We start from the raw sequence: 25,884 nt of genomic DNA, 5'->3' as shown, positions 1-25,884 counted from the left end.
AGGGGGAGAGGGAGAAAGAATGAGAACACAAATGTATGTTGTCTGCCCTGCTAGTTTTCTCCTCCCCATTTTCTTGTTCTTCCTTTCTTATTTCCACCAACCTTTCATAGATAACCCATCTCTCTTCCTTATGTTTCTTAGGGGTTTTTTTCCTAGCATCTTCATACAATATATAGTATATAACTCTCATACTATAGAATTTACCATTGAAGTCATACAATTTAAAGCTAGGCATGTTTGCCCATCTATAATACCAGTACTTGAGAAACAAGCAGAAGTCCACCCACATGTTCAAGACCAACCAATTTCAATGCCAGCTTGATCTAGATAACAAGACTCTGTCTCAAGAAAAAAAAAAGTAAAATTAAATTATACAAGCCTATGTATTTTTTTTTTTCAAAGCAGGGTTTCTCTGTATAGCCCTGGTTGTCCTAGAACTTGCTTTGTAAACCAAGGTGGCTTCTGCCTCCTGAATGCTGGGATTAAAGGCATGTGCCACCGCCACCTGGCATAAGTCTGTTATTTTTAACACATTCATAGGATAGTTAGCCATCACAATTAATTTTAGAACATTTTTATCATCTCTGAAAGAAACTATTTCCGTCCCAATTCTGCCTCATCCCAAAGGAACCACTAATCTATTTTCTATCTCTATGCATTTGCTTATTCTAGAAATTTCCTTAAGATAGCCTTACAATAAATGTTCTCTGTTTCTCTTACCATATTGTTTATAAAATTTATCCATGTTACAGATGTTTGGATATTTTGCTTCTATACATTGCTATATAATATTCCATTACTCAATATATTAGTTTCCCATGGAAGATAACCATGAACTCTGTGACTTCACAGAATTTACCCTATCCCAATTCTAGAGGCCACAAATGCAAAAATAATTCAGCAAGGCCACATTCTTTGCAAGTAGTCTATGAAACCCCTCCTTGTCCCTCTCAGCGTCCAGAGGCTCCTAACAATCACTCCTTTGCACCCATAATTTAGAGTTACAGCACTACAACATGCTCTCTGTGTCACTGCAGTCCTGGTCTCTTGTTTTCCTGTGGCCACTTGTCCTCTCTTACTGAAAGGACTCCAATAATTAGCTACTCTAACCTAGCAGTACTTCATCTTGACTGGTTATAACAAAGACCTTACTCCTAAATAATCCTTCATTCTGAGACACCAGGTAAACAAATTTTGAGGGCACATCAATACTGTAATAAGCTAGAATTTGTTTACTTATTCATCAGTTGGTGAAATTGTATCCCTATATTTCCTCATGTTAAAATGAGCATGTACATAACTATTTTCTAATTTCCTTTTTCCTTGCAAGTTCTTGATATTCTTTTACTTTTTGCATTTTTTTACTTTGATGTTTGTTCTGGAAAAGCTCCATATCTCTTCATGAGGAATCTGTACTCATTCTTATCCTAAATATCCTAAAATTTTAAATATTAATATAGCCATAAGGTAGAAACTAGGTTAGTCATAAATTATTTTTATTATTGTGGAAAGATGTGTCTGACATATTTGGGTGGGTTTTTTATTTAAATTAGAAACAATCTTATTTTACATATCAATCCCAGTTCCTTCTACTCCCATCCTATCCCCCATTCACTCCCCAGGGAGGGTGAGGCCTTCCATAGGGGGTCTTAAAAGTCCATCACATCATTTGGGGCAGGGCCTTCCCCTGTGTATCTAGGCTGAGAGAGTATCCCTCTATGTGGAATGGGCTCCCAAAGTCCATTTGCACACTAGGGATAAATGCTGTTCCACTACCAGAGACCCCATGGAATGTCCAGACCTCCTAACTGACACCCACTTCAGGGGGCCTCATTCAGTCCTGTACAGGTTTCCCAGCTATCAGTCTGGGGTCCATGAGCTCCCCCTTGTTCGGGTAAGCTGTTTCTATGGGTTTCCTCAGCTTGGTCTTGACACCTTTGCTACTTACCCCTCCCTCTCTGCAACTGGATTCCAGGAGTTCAGCTCAGTACTTAGCTGTAGGTGTCTGCTTCTGCTTCCATCAGCTACCGGATGAAGGCTCTAGGATAGCACATAAGGTAGTCTTCAATCTCATTAGAGGGGAAGGATATTTAAGGTAGCCTCTCCACTATTTCTTAGATTCTTAGTTGGGGTCATCCTTGTAGATCTGGATATTTCTCTAGTCCCAGATTTCTCTTTAAACCTATAATGGCTCCCTTGATTATGGTACCTCTTACCTTGCTCTCCTCTATTCTTCCCCTGACTCAATCTTCCTGCTTCCTCATGTCCTTCTCTCCCTTCCTCTTCTCCCCCTCTTTTTCTCCCAGCTCCCTTTCCTTTACTTCCATGCTCCCAATTAGCTCAGGGGATCCTGTCCCCTTCTCCGTGGGACCATGCATTCTTCTCTTGGGGTCCTCCTTGTTTCCTAGTTCCTCTGGTGATGTGGATTGTAGGCTAGTAATCCTTTACTCTATGTCTAAATATCATATATGAGTGAGTATGCACCGTGTTTGTCTTTTTGTGACTGGGTTACCTCACTCAGGATGGTTTCTTCTATTTCTATCCATTTGCCTGCAAATTTCAAGATTCCATTGCTTTTTTCTGCTGAATAGTATTCCATTGTGTAATGGTACCACATTTTCTCTATCCATTCTTCAGTTGAGGGGCATCTAGGTTGCTTCCAGGTTCTGGCTAATACAAACAATGTTGCTATGAACATAGTTAAACATATGTCCTTGTTGTATGAATGTGAATTCTTTGGGTATATGTCCAAGAGAAGAATTGTTGGATCATGAGATAGACTGATTCTATCTAGATAGACTAAGATAAACCCATTTTCCTGAGAAACCACCATACTGATTTCCAAAGTGGCTGTACAAGTTTGCACTCCCACCAGCAATGGAGGAGTGTTACCCTTTCTCCACATCCTCTCCAGCATAGACTGTCTTTGGTGTTTTTTATTTTAGCCATTCTGACAGGTGCAAGATGGTATCTCAGATTTGTTTTGATTTGCATTTCCCTGACGGCTAAGGATGTTGAGCACTTTCTTAAGTGTCTGTAGCCATTTTATATCCCTCTATTGAGAAAGCTCTATTTTGTTCTGTACTCCACTTTTTATTGGATTATTTGGTGTTTTGGTGACTAGCTTTTTGAGTTCTTTGTATATTTTGTAAATCAGCCCTGTCAGATGTGGGGTTGGTGAAGATCTTTTCTCATTCTGTGGGCTACCGTTTCATCTTGTTGATTGTGTCCTTTGCCTTACAGAAGCTTCTCAGTTTCAGGAGGTCCCATTTATTAATTGTTGATCTCACTGTCTGTGCTACTGGTGTTATGTTCAGGAAGTGGTCTCCTGTACCAGTTCATTCAAGGGTATTTCCCACTTTCTCTTCTAAGAGGTTCAGTGTGGCTGGATTTATGTTGAGGTCTTTGATCCATTTAGACTTAAGTTTTGTGCATGGTGATAGATACGGATCGTTCTGCAGTCTTCTACAAGCCACCATCCAGTTATGCCAGCACCGTTTGTTGAAGATTCTTTCTTTTTTTCATTGTTGTCAAAAATCAGGTGTTCCTACGTGTGTGTGAGTTAATATCAGGGTTTTCAATTCAATTTCATTGGTCTACCTGTCTGTTTTGTGCCAATACCAAGCTGTTTTCAGAACTATTGCTCCCAGAAGACAGCCCTTACCAGAATGCTTAAACCTGCTGCTGTTCGTCCAGTGATTCTGTAACTCAGAAAGTGTCCTAGAAAGTAACCTCTGTTGTCAAGTTAATGTCCATTTGTGGGGACAAAGCCTCCTGGCTACAGAAATTTTGCTCAGATTATTAGTGGGTGAGTGATTACAGATCCAAGTCAAATGTTGATGCTGCAGGTCTGAGTGGCTCTCTTGGGAGAAGACCTTGCTTAATACCAAGAACATACGCTAAGTAAGAAGCACATGGAGTCAGGTACAGTAGACACATCTATGATTCCTACAGGGGAGGTGAGCCTGCAGGATCATGAGGTCAAGGTTATCCTGAGGAACATACTGAATGTAAGGCCAGCTACATGGGCTACATGATACCTTTCCCTCAAAACTGAACCACATGGAAGCTTCTAGAAGTAATGACTTCATGGATATATACATATTCAAATTTGCCAAACTGCACACTTTAGTTATATACAGCTTAGTGTAAGCCAATCATGCCTTGGTGTAGATATTCGTAAAAGAAATAACTTTTATTTTAAAATAGATATATTAATAGATATATTTCCTATACCTCTATCCATATAAAAGAAAGTCTGGTGACGCATACCCAGGGACCCAGCTGCTTATGAGGCATGAGGTGGGAAATCACTTAGGCCCAGGAATTTGTGGCCACACTAAGCAACATAGCAAAACTGTGTCTGAAAGAAAGTAGGGTATACAGGCTGAACCATTTTTAAATATATGTTTACAGTTGAAGCAATCTAGGTAGCCTGAGTTACGAAGAATTGAGTGTCATTGTTTTTAACTAGAGTAGTATGCATTTGTAAATTTGTGCTAATTTGACATGACTTTTTCTTGCTGATTACTGTGGGCTGGATATTAAACTGGATGTTAAATAGATTTTGTATATCAATAATAGTAATTTGATGCTCTTATTTGTGAGAAATGCAGAAAGATCCATGTTCCAGGTGCCCAATATCATAATAGATACTCAATAAAACAGTTTTAGCTTTTGTGCATTTTTGGTTTTATTAATGTGCTTTCTTTTTAGAGACTATTAATGACTTTTTGGCAATGTCTTCCTGGCTGTAATTGAGACCAATATGAACTCTTGTTATTGAAGATTTATTCTGTAGGTTGAGCGTAAATATTTTTGAATATTTAGAGACCTAAGGAAATTGAAACTGGGATGTTTGAGATAAGACTTTCTGCCTGGAATTAGTGCCACACACCTTTAATCCCAGTACTCGGGAGGCAGAGGCAGGCTGCTCTTTGGGGGTTTGAGGCCAGCCTGGTCTACAGAGTGAGTTCTAGGACAAAATCACTATGTGAATCACCATATGATGCCCCAAGTGTGGTCAGTCAGTTGTTCCTATAATATTGCTAGAATCTGAAATTGTTTGTTTTTAAAAAGACCTTTTTGTTTAAAGATATAGAAACATCTACTTGTGGAAGCATTTGTGGCATTTTTTGTATAATAGGAAAAATGACCAGAAGTAAATTATTAATGTGATGTAATCATCCAAGAGGATACTATAGAGACTAGCAATGCAGCTCAACAGTAGAACTTTTGCTAGCATGCTCAATGCCCTGGGTTCCAGTGCTGAGGCTGGAGGTTGACACAGCAACTTGATAGTTCTTTAGTGTTTTAAATGGAAACTAAACCAACATAGTGGGCTCATTTGCTTTGTGAACTGCTTCACTTAGGATTTAAGGACTTTTCAATAAATGTAAATGAGTCAGAGCCATAGAGTAATAGGATTACCAACCTACAATCCATACTGCCAGAGATACTAGTAAACAAGGACGACCCTAAGAGAGACATGCATGGTCCCCTGAAGAAGGGGAAAGGTTCAAGATCCCCTGAGCAAATTGAGAGCACAGGAAGAGGGGGCAGGGAGCTATGAGAATGAGAAAGGAAGAGGAAGGATGCAGAGATCATGAGGGAGCAGAAAGTTTGAGTCAGGGGAAGAATAGAAGAAAGAGTATGTGATAGGTAGGGTTTTAGTTAGGGGGGTGTTAGGGGAAGATGGGAGGGAGAAGGGAACTGAGATTGTCATGTAAAACAATCTTGTTTCTAATTCAAATAAAAAATGATAGATAAATAAATAAATAAATAAATAAATGAGTCAGAGCATAAAAATGCCTGCCATTAAATCAAGTAACAAGAATGATTGTGGGGGGAGGGGGGTGGTAAGATTATAAATACAATGTATTTTCCATGTCTTATTTTCATGTTTTTTAAGCACTTGACAGTTACCTTTAAAACAACCTTCTCTTAATGCAATTGTACAAATTCAGCTACCCAAAGTAACATGGACTAGTACTGGCTGAAGCTCTGGGGTTTCATTATACAGTGATGACTTAATTAGCAAATTCTCCATGAACAAAACCTTTTTACCCAAGGCTGGCCTTGGTGCACCAGGCATGGGGGAAGGATCAATTTTCTCTGAGCTAGATTGGTGGCAGCAGGGACTAATGAGGCAGGGCCTTGAAAGTGGCTCTTTCTCAGATCTAACTCCTCAGGGGTTGGCTAGAGCTGACGCTGAGGGCACTGCTGCCCTCCTGAGACCGCCACAGCCTGGTTACCCAGGTGTTGAAAAAACAATTTCTGTGCCAAGACCATATGTGACTTTTAAGAGCCTCGGCAGGACTCTTGCTTTAGGCAGAGTGTTCCTTGTCTGTGATGAGTATGCTAGGAAACAGCAAAGAGAATCCCATGTGCTTGGAAGCTTCCTCCTGTCTTCTCTGCACTCCATGTATGGATTTTTCAATTTTGTGACTCTCGTTTTACTCAACTATAAAATGAACAACCTGCCAGGAAAGCCTCTGATGTATCTTGCAATTCTAGTAGATGTTATATCTGTATTAAGACAGCAAGCTTTCTATAAAGGGTCGAGTAGTAAATGTTTTCTGTTTTGTAGCACTCATGATCTCTGCACAAAGGTTTGTCTGTGCCTCTATAGTGTACAAGTAACCATATTTAACAATGTGTAAGCAAATAGATGTAGCTATGTTCCAGTAAAACTTCACAAAATTGGCAGCTAGTCAGGTTTGGCCCACAGACTATAACTTTAAAACCCCTATCATATTAATAGACATATTTGGAGAATAGTGTATAAATCTTATGGTCTGTCTTTAGAATGCTTGCCATTGTGTGAATTCTTACAGAACCAGCTTGGTTCTCCTCCAGTGTCTTCTCTTGGAGTTGTACCTGATTTTGTTACCAGTCTTTATACAAATCCATTGAGGAATAGAATGATTTTCCTTTTGTTTCTTGGCCAGGAATCACTTGATTATGAAAGTCTTGTGCATTATGGTGCATAATGTCAGAATGAAGAAGAGGAAAGAACCTGCCCCTTTTGGGGGGAGGGGGTTTGAGACAGGGTTTCTCTGTAGCTTTGGAGGTTGCCCTGAACCTAGCTCTTGTAGATCAGGCTGGTCTTGAACTCAAAGAAATCTGCCTGCCTGTGCCTACCGAGTGCTAGGATTAAAGGCATGCACCACCACCGCCCAGCTCGAACCTGTCTTTAAAAAAACAAAAAACTGAGCTTGTAGGAAAAACCTATACCACCATTTTGAGAGGATGAAGTAGAAGGATCACAAAGAAAAGTCCAACCTGGCTAACTTGGAACTAGAGTCTGCCTAAAGGCTTGACAAGTGTGGCCTGTAATCTAAACATTCAGGAGACAGATGGGAGTCTCCAAAACAAGCTGGCTAGCTAGACTAACTGGAATTAGAGTACTTTGTGTTCAGTAAGAGACCCTGCCTCAGTAAATAAAATGGGGAGCCACCAAGGAAGATACCCAACCAACCTCTGCCTTCCATATGCATGTGCACCCATGCATAAATTCACATCACGCTTGTGCATACCACACACACACACATACATGTTCTTCATAGCTGGGGTGTTTGGGATCTGCCTTTTGTAAGTCATAGGAGCATGAGTTTCCTCCTGGCCTATTAACAGCAGCTGAAGCATCTCAGATCTAATACTTTTCTAAGAATAAGAGCTTGTCCAGATAAGCAGGACCATCATCCTAGCATATGCTTCAGCTATCCCTAAAGCAACAGAGTGTGTGTGTGTGTGTGTGTGTGTGTGTGTGTGTGTGTGTGTGTGTGTGTGTGTGTGTGTGTAATGTGTGTATATAAATGCATTAGTCTCCAGAGAGTATATAATGCATGACATTGCAGCAAATTGTATGCAAAAATGGAAGTCCTGTGTCCAGTCCAGCAGACTTATCAGGTTTGTGCTTGGAAAGAGGAGTGTGGATTTAGAAGAAAATTAGACAATAGACAGAGATAGAGTCGGAAGGGCACCTGGTGAATACCAGGATCAGCCCAAGCTTATTACTCAGAGCTCTTATATACCCCAATCAAAAGCTTGGGGAGGCAAACGACTTCTTACCTAGATACAAAGAACAAGCAAGCACCTTGATACTCAAAACATCAAGTAACCACACCCTAAACGAAATATCCTGTTGTCAAGGTAAGACATCCATTAGCTACACGTTAGTCCAAATAGTCTGTTGTCAAGGCAAGATACACAATAGCCACATCTTAGACCAATCATACTGTGTATTTATCCTTGAAGGAAAAATAATAGGCTTGAAATCTCTGACCTTAAGTCTAGATGAAACAGCCACTTCTGTAGGTTGGGGAAATGACTAAGGTCAGTAAAGTTCTTGCCATTACAGTAGAAGATCTGAGTTAAATGGTCATCCCATATAAAAAAGTAGGCCCAGCATTAGCATCTCTAACCCTAGCAGTAGATGCAGAGTCCAAAGGATACCTGGGCTTGCTGGCCAGCTAGTCTAGCCAAACTGGCAAGGTTTAATGAGGGACCCAGTCTTAAAATAATAAATTGGAAAGCAATTGAAGAAGACACTGGGTGTTTACCTCTGTTAATGCATAGGTGTACACATATGCCCTCACACATGAACATACATGAACATATACACACACAAAGAAAAATATAAATTCACTTCTGAATAATATTTTGTTTGAAAACTATGGTCTTCTTTTAGAAAAAAATAGATTAAAACAAGTACATTAATAGTTTTACATTATCCAGTTGAGTTTCTAATACAGTAAGACTTTATGCAGTTGGTTTATTTGGTGGTGGTGGTGGTGGTGGTGGTGGTGGTGGTGGTGGTGGTGGTGGTGGTGGTGGTGGTGGTGGTTTGAGACAATGCCTTCCCTGTAGCTCAGACTGGATTTCAATTCCCTGAACTTCTCTCTTGGGCCTCTCAACTGTTGGAGTTTTAGTTGTGAACCACCACACCCAGATAAGTTCTAGTATGACAAGTATTAATAATTATAGCTCATACAAACAAAATTTTTTAGGTCTCCAATAATTTTTGTAAAGTATTACAGGAACCGGGGCCAAAAAGCTTGAGCATCCTTACTCTAATGCAATAGCTGTCATTGCACTGTGTTGATCTCATGGTTACTGATCTCCTCAGCATAGTTCCTTACATAAAATAGCTCACATCCCTCCTGAGAGAACAAATGTTAACAATTTAGTGATTATCCTTCCAGACATCTTTCTTACATGCATATATATTACATAATTTTATAAAACTAGGATCACTCCGTGTTCTTCCAGACTTTTTCTCCTGAGACACTTCAGTTTAATTTTTCTCCCTGTTCACTCTCTGAACCCATATAAAATCCTAGAGCTTTAAAGTTGGAGAACATTTAGGGACCATCTATCCCATCCCTAGCTCAACCCAGGAATCGTCTCTAAAACACTGAGAACCTCATGATTCATTCATTTTAGTTTTTAAAGCCTAGTTAGAAGTGTTTCTGTTGGGCAGAAATTGTCCTTCATAAAATGTATCAGCTAGTTTCCCAGGTATCAGTCGGGGGACCAAGAGCTCCCCATTGTTCAGGTCAGCTGTTTCTGTGGGTTTCACCAGCCTGGTCTGGACCCCTTTGCTCATCACTCGTCCTTCTCTGCAACTGGATTCCAGTTCAATCCATGGGGCCTCCTGAAGTAGATCAGTACTTATCCCTAGCATAGGTGTAGATTTTGGGAGCCCATTCCACATAGAAGGATATTCCCTGAGCCAAGACACTTGGGGGTAGGCCTAGGCCCTATCCCAAAGGATATACTAGACTCTGATGACCCCCCCCCCATGGAAGGACTCGCCCTCCCTAGGGAGCAGAAAGGTTATGTGATAGGTAGGGTTTTAGTTGGGGGAGGTGGTAGGAGATGAGGGGAGGGAGAGGGAAACTGGGATTGACTTGTAAAACAATTTTGTTTTTAACTCAAATTAAAAAAATGTTTTAAAAAAATGTATCAGCTAACTGATCTCAGCTTCTGGGGACCCTGTGGCATCTATCTTAGGCATCTGCGGTCACATGTGCTGCATTGCACTTGTCCCACTTTCTTCTGTCTTCCAATTCCCTCATTTTCTAAGTTTACTCTAAACCTCTGTTCAGCTCATCTAACATCTTCCCTACTTCAGTTTTCATTCTATTTTTAATGTATATTTTATTTTATGTGTATGTGTGTCTCTGCATATATGTCTATGCACCATGTGCTCACGGTGCCCACCAAGACCAGAAGAGGGCATCAGATCTCTAGGAACTGGAGTTACAGACAGGTGTGACTCGCCATATCTATGCTGAGAACCATCCCTGAGCCATCCACATAGAGACGCATGTGCTCTTGACCATCTGTCTCTCTGACTGTTGTTGTTTTTCGTTCTTGGCCAGTAAGTGTGTCCTTTCAAGTTTGTTTGGTGGATTCCATTATCTGCAGCAGCTTTCGGTTATTTTCTCTTGTGTCCTCTCTGCTGCTTTTAGTTGTCTACTTGCCTCCCATATCACTCTATTTTTTGTTATGAGTGAAATGTTTGATTTGCACAGTTGGAAAAATAACTTGAAATCTAGGACAATTCATGTTTGCATGGGATCACTGGGGCATTGAAGTCATCTTAATCTGAGTTTAGGAATTATAAAATCAGCAAAAGTCTTCCTGCTTTTTGTTCATGACCTTAATCTTTTTTTTTTTTTTTTTTGAGCCAGCTTTGAAGCAAACTTAATTAAATATTGGCTGGGATGATGGATACTAGCCATGTCCATAGCTGGGATTCCCAGAGAATGGCAGTGAAATACATTTGATAGAAGGTATAAAGGCAACACCAAGGCTACGTGCTTCCTGCCTACATTCTACCCACTCATGTGATCAAGCTCATCCTATGCAGTTTACCCTTAATTCTTTAGGTTCCCAACTTCAGATGAGGAGTTGTTGTGCTGGGGTTATTTTGGGGATGATTCTAAGTTCCAAAGTCTCCTCCAAGAGTAAAACACCAAATTCACCTCCCTAGGTACAGCCTCTGTATCCTAGTCTGTAATTCTCCATTCTTTTGTTATGCCTTCAAGCAGATTTGTTTGTTGTGTGCTGCTGAGGATTGTATCCTAGGCCATGCACATTCTGAGGAAGTGCTCTACCACTGAGCCTAAATTTTTTAAAATGTAGAGAGAGAGTATGGCAGGGTCTTGTGTAACCCAGGCTGGCCTCAAACTTGCTCTACAGAAAATGACCTGGTAGTGATTGGGTAGAAAATAGTCTTTATGTGCAGATTGCACCTCTCCCACAGGGACAGGCCCAATGGAGAGGGACAATGAATATAATACACAATGGCCCTGTTTTCCTTCAGGTTTTGATTCTACTCTTCCTATAATAAAACTAAAAATGAAATGAAAAGCCTTTCAAACGAACTAAAAACAAAAAGCCAAAGAGCTAAAGAAATGTTTTAAAAACTAATCATAAACCTAACATGATGATTCACACCTTTAATACCGTCGCTCTAGAGGCAAAGACTGGTGGGTCTATGTGAGTTCAAGACCAGCCTGGTCTAAATAGAGAGACCCTGTCAAAAAAACCACAACAAAAAGACGGTGGTGCCTTTGAGCACATCAATGATATGTTTGCACAGTTTCTGAAATTATTTTATGTTCTCATTCAACAGCTCCTCACCCCACCTCTGAGACGTGACATCACAATTTATAGCTCAGGCTGGCCTCAAAGTCTCTTTAGCCGAGACTAACCATGAACTTGCAGCAATCCTTCTGCCTTAAATTCCTGAGTATTGGGATCATAGCCATGCACTACCACAACCAGCATAGCCCATGTCTTAACCAGCTAGTCATATGGGGACTTTACTCTTCAAGGAGTTAAATATTTAAATTTTATTTAAATTTTTAAGGTGGGTACAGGACATCTCACTTGTTTTGTATTGTATCTTCATTAGGAAGAATGTTTCTCTATCAGCTTTTCTAGAGTTTTTTATTCAAAATTGTCAATCCTATCTAATTATTCCACTTAACTTTTTAATTGCTCACTCCTCTCTAAGTACACGTAGTACCACTTTTTGTTTTGTTTATGTTTTTTTATTTTTCCAGAAAGGTTTCTCTGTGTAGCTTTGGAGCCTGCCCTGGAACTCATTCTGTAGACCAGGCTGGACTAGAACTCACAGAAATGCACCTGCCTCCTCTGCCTCTGCCTCTGCCTCTGCCTCTGCCTCTGCCTCTGCCTCTGCCTCTGCCTCTGCCTCTGCCTCTGCCTCTGCCTCTGCCTCTGCCTCTGCCTCTGCCTCCCAAGGGCTGGGATTAAAGGTGTGGGCCTCAACTACCTAATTTACTACCACTCTTTTTTTTCATCATTCATGCCTATAAACTCTAAACTCCAGTATTTCTAGTTTTCTTTTGTGTTTATGGTATTTTTCTTATAGTTCTCCTATTACTGTTAAATGAATTTTTGCAGTTTCTCGGCAGTGTTGATGATATCCCCATTTTGACAAGCATCAAAGCAATTCCTACCATTCTTATCTGAGCTTTCTTTTTTATTTATTTTTCTTATGTTTTTTGTATGTGGTTAGAGGGGTTGAGTGTGTGGTGCATGTGCATGGTAGGAGGATAGAGACTACACATCACTGTTGGTGTCTTCTTGGATCTCCTTCTGATTTACCCTTTGAGATGGATGTCTTGATAAACCTAGACTCACTGATTGTCTGGCCTAGCTGAACAGGGAGCTCTGACAATCTGCCTGTCTCTGTTTCCCATCCTCATCACCAAGCTGGGGCTACAGCCTTACCCAGCTTTTTATGTGGGTTATGGAGAATCCAAACTCAGGTCCTCAAGCTTGCACAGCAAGTATTTTACTCCCTGAGCCATCTGCCCAGCCCTATGTTGTATTTGCCTTCTTTTTTTTTTTCATGAATAAAATACAATATTAGATAACATTAATGATTTTATTGTTTCTTAACCTAAAATATGATAGCATTTAATAAGAGATGAAAATGCAAGTTTTGTGAAAGAGAGGTGTTCTCTGTTACATCCGTGTCAAAGCTGCTAGTGCTGCATCTCTGTAACTTCTGAATAATTGCTGTTTTCTTTATACTTGCTCTAATAGCAACTGAACCCCAAAGAAATCACAAAATTCCCAATTGTTAGCTTTATAAATGTACTGATGAGTACCTTGTTTGATAGGATAAAAACTTCAGTAAGTGATGTTCCCACCTGTGTGGTTCATTTCAAAATATTGTTTGTCTAACACATTGTTGTCAGTGACAACTGAACAAGAACTTTTAGGAACACTTGGCTATCCAATAATGGCAAATTTCAAGGCTATGCAAATTGTGCCAGTTCAGCCCCCGCTCTTTCCTCTATTATCATATCAATTGAGTCAGTTCATAGTAGACAAAGCAAGGTTATGGGAACCACCTAGAGTATCATGCACCATTTAACATCAATGCAACATACACGAACATCTGCAACTCCAGTCTTATTAAGAGGATGGGATGGAAGGCAATAAACAGCTTTCTTCACCATTTAATTGCAAAATAGTATTTCCTAATGTTTGCATTGTTTATCAACAGGAACTTCATCAATAATTGTATAATTATGGTTGCCTGGATTACAGTGCTCTCATGCATCTTGTCATTTATTACAGAGTAGTCTGAGTTTAATCTGAATTTGAGCACATTATTCAAGGCTAATAATATAAACCCCTTCAAATGTGAGTTGCACAATACAGATAGCTTGTATAGTAGAAGAGTGGCGTTTTATGATTCTTCAGCTGCTTTGAGGATTAAGCTAACACAGGGGAAAAGGAAGGCTGAAAGGCAGGGAAAGCCGGGGGAAGCCACTAGTTAGGTTCAAGCATAGAGCCACTAAACATGAGCATAGGTTATACTCTTCAGGATTAATCACAAGTAATTAGATGTTTGCTTTAAGCCAAAATTGGGCTGAATTAAAACAGGTTTATTATACTTCGGTCTCCCCTTCAGGCAGTATTTAAAGGGAGAAAATGGCAGAAAATTACAAATATACGGAGGGAAAAAGCTATGGTGGTCAGTTAGAAATGCCAATTGTAGAAGAAAGCCTTGCCCTGTCTGTTCAGACTTCTGTGTTGCTCCTAAGCAACCATGCTAGTGTTGCAGTCCTCAGTCCAGTGTGGCCAGTGAACATTTGTCTTCTAAGAAGGGAAGCCTGAGAAACAGTTGGTGCATCTAAAGCATCTAAGGCAAGAGGCTTATCTGAACTTTATGTGTTTTAAGTATGAAAACCTCATTTTTCCTTAAATCTATTTTATGTCTAAGGAAGAAGTGTAAGACTTGCGTGCAAAGTTTCATTTTAAATATTTTAATTATTTTTGCTTATAGATCCCCTCCCTCCCTTCACCAAATTGAAATATATTAAATTGTATATTGGATGAGCCTCAATTGAACTAGGCTGTTCCCAACTGATGAACAATCTTGATTTTTATTTTATTTATTTTGAAACAGCATCTCATGTATTCTAGGCTGGCCTCCAACTCACTGTGTAGCTGAAGATGACCTCGAGCTCCTGCCCCTTCTGCCTTTGCCTCCAGGGTGCTGGGATTGATTACAAGTGTGCACTACCACACAGACATGATGGAGTGCTGGGGACTAAAGCTCTGCACATGCAAGGCAAACATGCCAACTAAACTGCATTGACAACTCAAGGTTTTCTGTCTTCCTTTCTTTCTCTTTTTAGATGAAGGAGTAGAGCTATCACAGTTAATTATCCACAGAATAAAAAGTGTAGGAGTCTGCCCCCGTTCCTATTTTTCTTGGCTATAATAAATATAGCACATTTTACTAATGTGATCATCTATCTCTTCCCTCTTCCAAACAATGCTAAGAATTGGCTTAGTGGAGTAGTTTGACCTATAGTCTCTTCACTTTATTCTAAAGAACCTTTTTAAAATACCACAGCTTCTACCATGAACTGAAAGTTGTAGCTGTGTAAAGAAAGTTGACGCACATGTTATTATACACATATCTCTTCATGTGCACATGTATACACAGACATTTACATGCCTCCAACTGAATGCCTCAGCAACAACGTTTTTCTGTACTGGACTTTGTAATAAATGAGTGTACCCCACCAACTGAGACTCAAGTATACACCTTTCCTTTGAAGACCTTCTGTGCAGACATTATTCGGGAATCTTTTCTAGAGATATTTGTCAAAGCTGCTATGATAAATAGCTTTGTCCTAATGAGCCCCTGTCTCTGTTTAGGGAATAATCGATAGAGTTCAAATTAATGTTCCATAATTCACATTACAATGCGCATGTAATTATTTTGAGATGAGGCAAACCCTATGCATTTAATTTACAGCTGTAATTAAGTAAACTCGTTTAATACTAATTAGGTGAGCCTAAAAGGATCATAGGTTTGTGTATTTAATTATCAAAGTACAATTAGCAACTGATTTCCACAAAGCTTTCTTATCTTGAGCGCAACACTGGTCTCTACCCACATTACTAGTTTATCTTCATAGACCATCATTAAATTAAAATGCATTACATTCTGTAAAGAATCTACTCGGTGATTTGCCATCTGAAAGAATGGCCTTAAGAATATAGAAATTAGCTGGGCATGGTGGAACACACCTTTAGTCCTAGCACTGGAGAGGCAGAGGCAGGCAGACCTCTGAGAATGAGGCCAGATGGGGCTACAAAGTGAGACCTTGTCCCACCCCGCCCACCTCCTCCCACAAGGCCACACATAAAATAAAATTGTGTGTTGGGGGGGGCACGTACATACTTATACACACACACACACACACACACACACACACACACACACACACCCTGGAGAGATGGCTCAGCAGTTATAAGTACATAGTGCTCTTGTAGAGGACTCCAGTTTAGTTTTAAACCCTCATGTTGGGCAGTTCACAACCATCTCTAACTCCAGCTCCAAGATATCCTTTGCCCTCTTCTCACCAAGCACTACTTTAATTTTGTTTTGTTTTTTTTTTGTTTTTTTTGTTTGTTTGTTTGTTTCTTGTTTTCTGAGGACATAGTTTCTCTGTAGCTTTGGAGGCTGTCCTGGAACTCACTCTGAAGACCAGACTGGCCTCAAACTCACAGAGATCCACCCACCTCTTCCTCCCAAGTGCTAGGATTAAAGGCGTGAACCACCACTGTCTGGCTACATTAAAACTCTTTAAGGATATGGATATTAGGTTATCAGGAAAATAAACTTGATTCCTAATTTTTAAATCTCTTTAATTCTGTCATCAACATTTATTAGGTACCTAGTATACTAGGTCTCTGGCTATGTTTAAACTATTATTTCCATCTTGTTCTGCTAAGATTTTAAGTATAAAAACAGTTATCTGATATCTACCAGACCATCTTAGAGTATGCTGGATTAAGGTCCACATGTTCCACTTTCTCAGCCTAACATATGCTTTAAAAGGTATAAGGGCTGATGCCCATGACTACCCTGAAGTTCCAACCATGTCTCTGTCTTAACCTTGGGAGCAAAAAGCCCCTAATGTATAGTGTATGCTCCCTTCACCTCCACAGTATATAGGGTGTTCCACTGCCATCTACAAATGTGGGCCTCCCCTTAAGACACATATTCAACTAACCAGCCTCCTTCCTGGTCAGCAGCTACTATGGGTAAGTGGAATATAATGGCAAACGGTTATAGAGCATTTACACATATTCCCTACAAGTGTTAAAACAGATGAACAAAGCAGGGCCAGATAGTGTATGCCTGTATGTACATATTCAGGGGACTGTGGCAAGAGAATCCAAGGCCAGTGTGGGCTAGTGATACCTGTCCCCAAAAAGGGGAGAGAGAAGGAATCAAAGAAGAACAAATTATACCCATACTGGGAAGCTGTCCCTTTGTTATTTGGGGGTAGTCCTGGCAGAGCTCATTAGTATATCAAAAATATTTTTTTCTTTTTTTTATTACTTTGTGTTTCCTATGAATTCACTAGCATGACACATTTTTTTTCTGTCTAGATATAAGCAGTGGAAAGACTTTATACCACATAAGAGTCTTACAGTACTAACTGCAATAGTCCATCCAGTTTGTATATGGTTTCTGGGTCATCTGAAGAAGAATAAATAGTGTTGTGTTTTGTGAGCAGGCCACATCTAGCAGTGCCATTTGCATAGACTAGACTATAAATAGTGTCATCTGAAGCTAGATGACTCTTCCTAAACTGTCTCCCATCTTCCTCCAGCCTCAGAAATAAAGATACTGATTCTTGTATCATTTGATAGAGAAAGAATTAATAGTCTGGTATAACTGGCAAACTAAAGGATTGGTACCTAATGGCTTCTGTTTTCTTGAAGAAATAACTGTGGCTTAAGAAGAGCAGTAGGAATTTAAAACTTCTCACTGCTTTTTTGTTTGTTGTTTAATGGGGGGAGCATGTGGAGGTCAGAGGACAATTTGCAGGAGTCACTTCCCTCCTTCCACCATGAGGATCCTGAAGGTCAAACTTAGGTCTTCTGTCCTGGTGGCAAGGTCCTTTACCCACTGAGCCATCTCACTGGCCCAAGAATAATTGACATTGAGAATGATATTCAAGGAGGGGGAAAGAAGCACCAAGCTGGAGTAAGTAATTCAGTTCTTGGAGGAATTGCCAGCAATTGGAACAGCATTGGATAACAAATACCAGCTTACTTCTATGCAGGGTCCTCATATTTTTAATACAGTTCTGTTGTTCTTAAACCTCCTGGTAGGCATTAATAAGCCTGAATTGTGGAGGACTTTGTTTTCATTGTTTTTTGGTTTGTGGGACAAGCTCTCACTCTGTAGCCTAGACTGACCCTGAAGTCACCAGGGATTCCAAGTTGTCCTCATATTCATGTCTGTCCTCCTGCCTCAGTCTCCATGTACTGAGATAATAGGTGTGCACCTCAACAGCTGGCTCAGTGGAGGGCCTCTTGTCCAGGAGTACCCCTGCTCTCCTATAGGAGGATGTGCCTATTTTTTAGCATTTTTTGATTATATAGTGAATGAGATGGAGAAATATCACATGAGAAATTCCAGAAAAGATGCCCTACTCAGGCTAGAAAAATTGACCCTTTTGGTTAAATCTTATACCAAGAGGAAACATAAATGAACATTACACAGCTAGATTTTTTTTCCTAGTGAATAATAACTAGATGTTCCTGCCCTTTCTTACAAATGTATTCTAGTGCTGCAAACCTACTTTTCTCTCTGCTTCTGGCACTGTGGATGAAGGTACTTCTTTGACAGGATCAATGGTGTTTGGGTAAATGTTTCATGACTACATAGCCAGAAAGAGATCCTAGATCTGTAGTACTTGTGGTGTCATTGGTACAAATAGTCCCACCATACCTGATTTTATGCTGCCAAGAGTGGCATCATTTCGCTTAGTGGAATCAGGAGTGCTGTTATTGTTATTGTTATTTAACATAGGGTCTTTTTCAATAACCTAGGCTGGCCTCAAACTCAGTCTATATCTCCCAGCAATCCTCCTTCCCTAGCATATTGAGTCCCAGGATTACAGGCATGAGCTGCTACACCTACCTGCACCTCACTTAGATTTGAGGAATGTTTTATATGTGCAAAGTCAGTCATATGAGAAGGCCTCAGCACACCACTGCACAGTTAATAGAAATGTGTGAATGGTATTCATAGCAACATGAAGGAATTTGAAAAATGTGCTAAAAGTGAACCTAAGTCAGAAGATGGGAAGAAAAATGAGTATATTTACTCAAATTTAGGACAAGCACTGATTTGTTATGTGTTGCAGGTTTTGTTTTCAATATCTTTTTTGTGTGCGTATGTTGATCCTGGCCTTCTTGTTTAAGGTGGGTGTCTTGTCTATTGAGACCTCCACCAGGCTATCTAGCCCTCAGCACCTAAAGAGTCTGCTCTTTCCACCCCAGCTCATGTTACTGGGCCGTGGAGATGGGTGGGTGTCTGTCTATTAAGACCTCCACCAGGCTATCTAGCCCTCAGCACCTAAAGAGTCTGCTCTTTCCACCCCAGCTCATGTTACTGAGCCGTGGAGATGATTCATGTAAAGGCCATTGATGCCTTTACCCATGTAAAGGTAGACAGAAGGACTCACTCTACACATTTGTATCTGACTTCCACATGAGCACCATGATTATATGTCAAGCTATACACACAGAAAGGAAGGAGACATGTGTCCGGCCTTACATTGATTCTGGAGATCTGAACTCAGACCCTCAGGTTTGTGCAGCAAGTGATTTACCCACAGAGCCATCTTCCTGGCCTAAGCAGTATTGATATACAGTTACAGAACCTAGAATGGTGGCTTTACAACTTTGCTTTCTGTTTGAATAGAAGTTTGGCTCTTAAAGGACACAAAGGAATTTTCTGAGTAGTAGAAATATATATAACATTGGCCATAGATCTTTCTGCAGTGAGAGTATATTCCATACCTGCCATGGGCCCCTGTGGCTCCTGATCACTTGTGGCCCTGATGCACCCAAATAAGTTAGTAGTTAGCAGCTGTTGCATTGGGCAGTATGTTCTAGAGCTTGATGTGCAAGTAGACTACACAAGTATATGTATTTGACAAGAGCTGGAGTATTCATTTACAATGTCTATATTTTTTAGTCCACTTTCCTGGTCCATGACTATAATCCTAGCTCTTAGGAAGCTGAGGCAGAAGGATTTCTGTGAATTCAAGGACAGCCTGGGCTACATAGTGAGTTTCAGACCAACTATGGTATATAGCAAGATACTACCTAAAGAAGAAAAGAGAAAGAGATTTATGCATTTTGCAGTATATAAATTAAGCCTCAGTATAACAAGATGATGGGGGTTGTAACCATTTAAAAAAAAAAAACAGCCAAGAGACAGACATTGTGAAATACATACGTAATCATAGTGCTCAGAAGGCTGAGGCAGGAGGATCATATATTTGAGGCAGTGTGAACTACATACCTACCAAGACTCTGTCTGAAGAAAAATTTTTTTTTTCAAAATTAGGACTGGGGAGATGGCTCAATGCTTAAGAGTACTTGCTGCTCTTACAGAGGACCCAAATTTGTCCTATTCCTTCCAACTCCTTAAGGATTTTTTTTTATTTATTCAGTGTACATTGGGACTTTGCTGCATGTATATCTGTATGAGGGTGTTAGATCCTATGAAACTGGAGTTATACATAGTTGTGAACTGCCATGTGGGTGCTGAGAATTGAACCCGGGTCCTTTAGAAGAGCAGCCATTGTTCTCTTCAACTGCTAAGCCATCTCTCCAGCCCTCCTTAAGGATTTTGATGCCTCTGATTTCCACAGATACCTAAGCTCACATACACATGTTCACACACAAGCTGACACACACACACACACACACACACACACACACACACACAAATTAAAAGATAATTTTTTTAATTTGAAGATTAGTTAAGTATGATGATCTGTAATCCCAGCATTTCATAGGTATAGGAAAGAGAATCAGAAACTTGGGGTCATTCTTGACTACACAGCAAGTTCAAGACTATTCTGGACCATCAGAGATCCTATCTCAAAAAATGCTTTAATAAAATGAAAAATTATGTTGAATACATGTAATCCTAGCTTTTGAGAGGCAGAGGCAGGAGGATCAGGTGTTCAAGGTCATTCTCAACTATATTATCTAGTTCTATACTAAACTTGAGCTCAAAATCAACCAACCAGCCTGGTCTACAGAGCGACTTCCAGGACAACCTCCAAAGAAACCCTGTCTCGAAAAACCAAAAGAAAAAAAAATTTTTTTTAATTAAAAATGAGCAACACCTTCAGTGACAGGCACAAAGAAGCAGTTTCTATAGCCTGTGTTCCCATCAACTCTAACCACATGTAATAGTTTATCAAAGCTCATAAATAGAAATAAGAGAGCATGGCATGGTGCCCCAGAAATATGAGCCTAGTGTCTCAAAGCAACAGGTCTTATCTCTAGTTGGTGTGGCAGCTGCTTTAAGAGTGTCTAGACTGACTTTCCTTTCTTTGAAGCATCTTCTGTTTCAAAAATTCTGGAGTCAAGTATTGTTCATTTGTGAGAGCTGGGTGGAGGACAAATAGGGAATGGTGATTTACTTTTCAGCAGACATTACAAAGCAGTCATCACTGCTCATTTGTGGGACAGAAATATCAAGGCAGCATCATTGTGACAATTATATCTTTCAGTCATTTCCTCAGTACAAATAAAAAATAATTTAAAGGGCTGAGATGTAGCTCAGCACGGATGCTTGCCTAGCATGCACATAGTGCTAGGTTTGACTCCCAGCACTACAAACATGAAGAGTTGATGGTGCACATCTGTAATCTGTGCACGTGGGTGATGGAGCTCAGAGTCATTCTTGGCTACAAGAGACCCTACATGAGTCTCAAAAGAGAGAGAGATTTAAGCTAGCAGAATAGTAAAGATGGAAGTAACACTTTAGTTTACTTAATTTGCTAAACTAAACTAGAGCAGAGTACGATCATAATGTACCTCATAATCAAAATCATTAAGAAAACCATTCACAGTGTACTAGATCTAAGAGATAATAAATGTGAAACATAGACTGGAGGCTCTAGGAACTAAATTCTAACAGAACACACATTCTAACAAATGTAAATTGAGAATGTACTTCATAGTAGATACAGAACTAAGGGTCTGGAATAACATTAAGTCCTGATCCCTACCCACAGTATCTTAAATTTTACTCAAAAAAAAAAAAAAAAACAAAGCAAAAAAAAAAAAAACTTGGAAATAAATAACTATGACTACAATTGTGCTTTCATAGATGTATCTGAAGGTTACAAGCGATTGCATAAAATGAAGGAATTAGAGATCAGACACTTACAGGTAAAAGAATATGTACCACCTGGAATTTGGAATGAAGAGAAGAGACTATCCAAACAACAGATTTGATGTACATATATGACATGTTTGGGGAAATCACAGGTATGGCCAAGGAGAGCCACGGCAAGGGAAAGGCAAGAGATGAATTCACATCCTGAGTTAGTGCCTCCCTTGAGAGAAAAGCAAAAACTAATGCCTCTGCCTGCAATCATCCTAGCACTGAAGCCTTCACAGGAAGATCATGAGTGGGAGGCCAGCAGGGCCACATAACAAGACCCATCTCAACACAGAGACAAAAAGAGTCAAGCAGAACAACATAAAACCTGTAGCGAACCATTAAAGGGGAATAAAGCAGTCAGATTTGTGTTCAAGAAAAAGCCCTGTGTTCATTCAGCAAATACCTACTAAACATCTATAATCACACAGTACATATGCCAAGCAGAGCTCTGGATGCTGGCAATCACCAGTTTTCTCTTTCTTAGGGAGCCAAATTTTGTGCCATACAGTCTATTCCCTCTGCTGACTAAATGAAGATTGGCAACATCGAAGTTGAGCAATTTCTAGATGGCCAGTGACTCTCATGAGCTAAGTTAGTAGAAGAAACAGTTTTCTTATAGATAAGACAGTGCGGTTGAATTCATATAAAAAAGAAAAAGGAGAGAAGTCAGGCAGTGGTGGCACATACCTTTAATCCCAGCATTCGGGAAGCAGAGGCAGGTGGATCTCTGTGAGTTCCAGGCCAGCCTGGTCTACAAAGGGAGTTCCAGGACAGCCGCTACACAAAGAAACCCTGTCTTGAAAAACCAAAAAAGGAGAGAATAAGCAAGTTGAATTGAGCTAGTGTGTAGTAAAATTAAAGTGGTATGGTTCATTTAATAAACCTAAGTATTAAAAGTCTCAAAGTTTTTCTTTGGGGGGGGGGTTGTTGTCATTGCTGTTGTTTTCAAGACAGGGTTTCTCTGTATACCAGCCCTGGCTATCCTGGAACTCTCTTTGTAGACCAGACAGGCTAGCCTCACACTCACAGAGATCTGCCTTCCCTTACCTCCCAAATTCTGGAATTAAAGGCATGTGCCACCACTGCCCAGCTTTCAATTTTTTTATTTTTTTGCTTTTTGCTTTTCGAGACAGGGTTTCTCTGTAGCTTTGAAGGCTTTCCTGGAACTCACTCTGTAGACCAGGTTGTCCTCCGAACTCAAAGAGCCACCTGCCTCTGCCTCCCAAGTGCTTGGATTAAAGGTGTGCACCACCACCACCCGGCTCAAATTTTTTCTTAAGGAAAGAAAGAATACAAGGGGCTGGAGAAATGATTCAGCAGTTAAGAGCACTGACTCCTTTTCAAAGGACCAGAGTTTGGTTCCAGCAGCCACACAGAGGCTCACAACAACCTTAACTCCAATTCCCATTGGCATCTGCATGCATGTGGTATCCAAACTCACATAGGTACACATATACACAAATAAACAAATAGTTTTTAAAGAAATGCACACCAAGCACAAAGGAGAATAAGATTTGAGAGCACTAAGTCAGACGGTGGTGGCGCATACCTTTAACCCCAGCACTCGGGAGGCAGAGGGAAGTGGAACTCTGTGAGTTCAAGGCCAGCCTGGTTTACAAAGTGAGTTCCCGGACAGCCTGGACTGTCGTTATACAGAGAAACCCTGTCTTGAAAGGAAAAAAAAAAGGCAGATTTGAAGGCATTAATTCTACTCTCATTGTTGTGTTTTAATCACATCTACTGCAAACTTTTCTTTTTTTTTTTTTTTTTTTTTTTGACAGGGTTTCTCTGTGTAGCTTTAGAGCCTATCCTAGCACTCGCTCTGGAGACCAGGCTGGCCTCGAACTCAACAGAGATCCGCCTGACTCTGCCTCCCGAGTGCTGGGATTAGTGTGTGCCACCAATGCCCAGCTACAAACTTTTTTCTTAAGCAATCATGAGTAGGGGTAAGACCCACAGCCCTCGCTGACCCACACGCCTTTAGTCAGAGGCAGGTTGATGAATCTATGTGAGTTAGAGGCTACCCTGGTGTAGAGTTCCAAGACTACACAGAGAAACCTTGTCCTGGGAAACACACAAGGGAAACACACAAGTACCCAGTGCCTCCCACATGCCTGATCACTGAACTACATCCCTGATAGTCCACATTAACTAGAAGAAAACATGAACAAAGAATTTGCTATGAACAGCTAAATGATCTGGAAGGTAAAGCCTGAATTTACTGTGTTCGTTCCTTAGTTCTTTGAGAAAGAGCCCCACAATGTAACCTTAAACTTGAAATCCTCTGGCCCCAGTCTCCTCAGTGCTGGGATTATGGCTGTGCACCTCCACGTCTGGTTTAGAAACAGCAGTTTTAAATGAGACCTGAATCCCCTATGCCTCAATTTAAGATTCGAGATTTTTTTATTTCAAAGGGACTTTGTGTGCTTAGTGTGTGCCAGTTTTTCTTCTCAGAGCTTTATATATACTAATTCAGTGTATGCACATACACACACACACCAATAAAAAAAACCCTTAAAATATTTTCTTTTTTAAAAGAAAAACAGTCAGGCGTTGGTGGCACACGCCTTTAATCCCAGCACTCAGGAGGCAGAGGCAGGCGGATCTCTGTGAGTTCAAGGCCAGCCTGGTCTCCAGAGCAAGTGCCAGGACAGGCTCCAAAGCTACACAGAGAAACCCTGTCTCGAAAAACAAATATATATATATACATATATATGTGTGTATATATATATATATATTATTTTTTGTGTGTATACACTGTGTATGGAGCTCAGACAGCAACTGAGAACACCTTGTGGGAATCTGTTCTCTGCTTCTTTCTACCATATTCTACCATACGGGTTAGAGGATAGATTTTAGGCTGTCGGGCTTAGCATTGAGCACCTTTATTCACTGAGCCATCCTGCCACCCCACCTGTCTTGTTTCTAACCCTCAAGATATTGAAGAGCAGAGAGTAAAGAGAAAGCTGAATGGCTTGTTGTGCAGCACAGCCTGACTCGTCCTCTCAGTCATGTTATCCCACCTTTCTTAGCTATGGAGTTTTAGCAATTTAGTCCAGCTTAGTTGTCAGGATCAGGATTGGGGAAACTTCGGTTTCAATTAACTGCTGTATAATGCTTAATCAAAACCTGTTTTGTTGTGGACTGCACAAATTGCTCGAGTAGTGACCTGCAATTCATGTCTCCTCCCCCTTTCTCGTTTATTCTGTACACCCCTAGGCAGTTGACAGCCGGTGAGCCTCAGTGTGTTTATAAAGTCAGCTAGAGTACCCAACTTGTGGACCTCCGTGAGCATGGCTTGAGGTGGTGTATACACACCTATCGAGACTTCACTCCGGAGACCATGGTTGCCTCCTGTCTTCTAATGCATCAAACCCAAACCCTTCACTTTGAAAGTCCCTAGAAATTGCTAGATGCGGGGTATCCTACAGAACAGAAACTCTCTTCTCTATTCCCTTTAAACTTTGGGGCTTTCTTTTCTTCTCTTCATTATCCACATTTTGAAGTTTAAGTCTCTTCTCCATGAAACCATCTGAGTTAGCTGAACTCATCTTGTTCCTTCCCTCCCTCTGAGCTCCCGTAGCAGTTACAGTGGGTGCTAAGCTGTATGGTGGTTCAGAGATTCTCACACAGGCTGAATCTCCTTGCATTCTTTTAAGCACTCTGAGAAGATGGATCATATCTGAGTATTTCTCCTATGTCTCATCTCCTTCCAAGAGCCTCACAGAATATAAAGAGCTTTCAGCTAAAGTATGTATGACCTGGTTGAAGAAAGTAAGCTCCTACCTTCTAAATTATATATTAGATTTTGTTCTTTGGTAGTGTTTCATAACATAAATATGTAATATATAATGACTATGGAAAATAGATATCTTCTACCAAACTACCACAGTTTTGATCTGGGGATAGTAGCTAATCCCTGCAAATTCAAGGCCAGCCTGGGCTATATAGCAAGAACCTAACGAGAGAGAGAGAATGGGGGGGGGGTGAAAAAAAGTAAAAAGCCAGGCGTTGGTGGCACAGGCCTTTAATCCCAGCACTCAGGAGGCAGAGGCAGGTGGATCTCTGTGAGTTCAAGGCCAGCCTGGTCTCCA

The 25,884-nt window shown here is 40.5% G+C and overlaps 1 protein-coding gene and 1 pseudogene across 1 annotated transcript in view; one reads left to right on the top strand and one right to left on the bottom strand.

Moving 5' to 3' along the window:
• Positions 1-25,884, top strand: part of Adk (adenosine kinase) — a gene marked incomplete at its 3' end in the record, with an annotated part of 398,041 nt that overhangs the window by 340,554 nt on the left and 31,603 nt on the right.
• LOC113831139 lies at positions 6,831-6,980 on the bottom strand (annotated as a pseudogene).

Source organism: Cricetulus griseus (assembly GCF_003668045.3).
Source record: "Cricetulus griseus strain 17A/GY chromosome 1 unlocalized genomic scaffold, alternate assembly CriGri-PICRH-1.0 chr1_1, whole genome shotgun sequence".
NCBI classification, from domain to species: domain Eukaryota; kingdom Metazoa; phylum Chordata; class Mammalia; order Rodentia; family Cricetidae; genus Cricetulus; species Cricetulus griseus.
The sequence above is the reverse complement of the archived record's forward strand: the minus strand, read 5'-3'. Positions and strand labels throughout refer to the sequence as shown.